The 3334-nt window shown below is 41.4% G+C and overlaps 1 pseudogene; it reads right to left on the reverse strand.

Moving 5' to 3' along the window:
• Window positions 1–241: 241 nt before the first annotated feature.
• LOC113905094 lies at window positions 242–2936 on the reverse strand (annotated as a pseudogene).
• Between the last annotated feature and the right edge of the window lie 398 nt (window positions 2937–3334).

The raw sequence follows: 3334 nt of genomic DNA on the forward strand, positions 1-3334 counted from the left end.
AGGAAAAAAAAAGTTATTGTCACTAAAGAATCTTAATACAGTATGTTATATATCTAAGAGGTTAAAGATTTGTGATTCTCTTGGTCTCTCAGGACTATAAAATAGTCCACTTAAAGTTTAATTTATATAGTTGTTTCAGAATAAACAGGATGGATAAACCAAAGGAAATTATTTTCTAAATATAGTCACTGAGAGTGACCATTCTTTGATTCTGGGGGGAAAAAAAAATGACTTTCACATCCTAAATGATAGAAAACTCCCTCTTCCCAACTAAGGTCACATTTTTACTCCAGAGTGTCCTCATGGCATTTTTCATTTCTGCATTTCTCAATGTGTAGATTAAAGGATTCAATATAGGAGTTATGAAAGTTACGACCACCATCACGGATTTATCAATGGGAAAGTTGGCATTAGGCCTTGCATACAGGAAGATACAAGGAACAAAGAATAAAATGACCACCATCATATGGGATGCACAGGTGTAAAAGGCTTTGTGATTCCCTTCCAAACCATGAGTCTTCCAGGAGTGTAATATGACCCCATAAGACACTAAGAGGATGAAGAAGACAACAGTCCAAATTTTCCCTCCATTAGCTATCAAAGAGAGTCCAGTGAGGTGGGTATCAGTGCAGGCAAGTTTCAGTAAAGGGTACATGTTACAGACTACCAGGGTCCTGCCCCGGTTGGATCCAGGGATTCCCTCCAGAGGACAGCATTGGCGACTGAGAGAAATAGAGAAAGAGATAAAGAAAGAATTTTGCAGTTAAGAAAATAGAGGAGAGAAGAGGCTGATATTCCTTGGTTTACGCAGAAAGCCAATAAAGCCCCAACATGGGACTTGCTCTGTTCACGTAGGCCACAGGCACCCTCTCGAATAGCTGAAGGTGCCCCACCTTTGGCACGTTCTTGAGTGGGTCTTAGAAGCCCAGGCAAGAAAGTGAACGCAGAGGGCCCCTGTACTCCAGGGAATCAGCCTGAAAAGGAAAAGGAAAGAGAAAGAACGACACGGGGAGACCAAACTTTGAGCAAGGCCTGTAGCTTTATTTTCAAAGGGAGCTGATATACCTTAAGTTGTGCATAGAGGATAATAAGGGGTGTAAAATCATGCAAAGTCAGCAGTCTTTGATCCTTATCGAGACCAGGCTTTCTTTTCTGCAAACTTACTGTATACAAATGGTTTAGGTTATTTACATCATCTTCTGGCCAGAAGGCCTGTTAACATTTTATGACTCTGATAAAGGTTTGTCAACCATAAGACCTATTTTCTCTAAGAGTAATTATTTTAAAGTTTGGCACCATCCTCCGAAGGTGTTAGATAAAGTTGCATTCCTATAGGGCAGAGGTGCAGTGGGTTTACAACAAGGGAAATAATTTATTACCTTAAGGGTCTAAAGTTGTTAACACCAAGGCCACTACTTATTTTTTCTATATACCAACTATATTAATTAATACACTTCCAAGGATACAATACAGGGGGTGTGGAAACTTGGCAGCAAGCATTGGCTCAACAATGAAATCTTCTACTAGTTCTATTCTAACAATTTCTAACTCTCTGAGAGGCTCTATACTATTTGAATATCTTAAGCTTCCCGTGCCTCTTGCTGTAGGGAGGCTGTAAACAATCGTATGTGTAGCTGTAGGAGTCTGGGTAAACCTGTTAGGCAAGCTAGAAAGTCATCAGAGGGGTTTGGATTGAAACATCCTATTATGCCCAGGAGACTTATTAACTAGAGCTCTAAGTTAATTTTCTTCAGAGAAAGGTGGTCGGGGATAGCCCCCCATTAACGTCAGAGGAGTTGGTAAAAGTCATAAAATACTAAAACAGACAGATTCTGATTTTGGGGTAGACGCTCAGGCAGATCCAGGGGGTGCCCCTCGAGCCCTGACTCACCTTGCCCATCAGGGCTCTCCCTCATGACCTTGTCATGGGTGCAAACTCCCGTGCTGGCTCCTGGCAACAGACACAATTGTCAGTCACATTGGGGCCACAGAAAGGGAGCTGATAAATAAAGAGTAATTGAACCAGTGAATGCAGAAGGCCTTCAGCCCAGGCCACAAGCAGCATGAGGACACACACCCTCTGATTCAAGATGATCAAATAATGAAGAGGTTTGTAGATGGCTACATATCAGTCATAGGCCATCACCATCAGAAGAATGACTTCAGCACCAGCAGTTAAATGATCTATAAAGACTTGAGTTATACAATCCTGGAAGTAAATAGTCTTTTTCTCATGAAGCAAGTCGATTATCATTTTGGGAGCAATGATAGTAGAATAGACATCATCTATAAATGATAAAGAAGCCAGAAAAAAGTACATGGGGGAATCCAGTGATCGGCTGGCTGCCATGGTCACCATGATAAGCAGATTGCCCATTATTGTTACAATATATATGAGTAAGAATAAGATCTTACTCATGTATGGTCATGTATGGATGTGAAAGTTGGACTGTGAAGAAACCTGAGCACTGAAGAATTGGTGCTTTTGAACTGTGGTGTTGGGGAAGACTCTTGAGAGTCCCTTGGACTGCAAGGAGATCCAACCAGTCCATTCTAAAGGAGATCAGCCCTAGGTGTTCATTGGAAGGACTGATACTAAAGCTGAAGCTCCAATACTTTGGCCACCTCATACGAAAGGTTGACTCATTGGAAAAGACTCTGATGGTGGGAAGGATTGGGGGCAGGAGAAGGGGACGACAGAGTATGAGATGGCTGGATGGCATCACTGACTCAATGGACATGAGTTTGGGTGAACTCCTGGAGTGGGTGATGGACAAGGAGGCCTGGCGTGCTGCAATTCATGGGGTCACAAAGAGTCAGACACGACTGAGCGACTGAACTGAAGTGAAGAATAAGATAAATAGAACTTTTTGAATCTCAGTATATTGTGTGAGCCCCAGGAGGACAAACTCATTCACATTGTTCCTATTTTCCATGTGTTCTTATGAAGCTGTTGATCAGGTGTCAGAGGCTGCAAATCAAGGGGTCAGTAATGAATTTGAGAAGATCACATGCTTTGTGAAAAATATGGGATGCCTTACTCGAGAGTGTTTGCTCTATCGGATCTCACACAGAGTAAGCCTTTGGAACATGACACTTTGCAATATCCTTCCACAGCACTCCATTCATTTTATCAAATCCATGCTTCAAATCCACTAATGAGACTTCAGTATTCCAACTGGGTAGCTATATTAGTGGGTATATGTGTAAGTTTATGTACCAAGTGAGAAAAAAAGATGATTTCTCCAGAATATCTTTCACAAAGAACTGTAATTTTTTTTTACTTTACACATCATTTCTTTTTTTCTCAGTGCATTTTGGCCTTCTGAGATCT

This window comes from Bos indicus x Bos taurus, chromosome 15 (genome assembly GCF_003369695.1).
Source record: "Bos indicus x Bos taurus breed Angus x Brahman F1 hybrid chromosome 15, Bos_hybrid_MaternalHap_v2.0, whole genome shotgun sequence".
Taxonomy (NCBI): domain Eukaryota; kingdom Metazoa; phylum Chordata; class Mammalia; order Artiodactyla; family Bovidae; genus Bos; species Bos indicus x Bos taurus.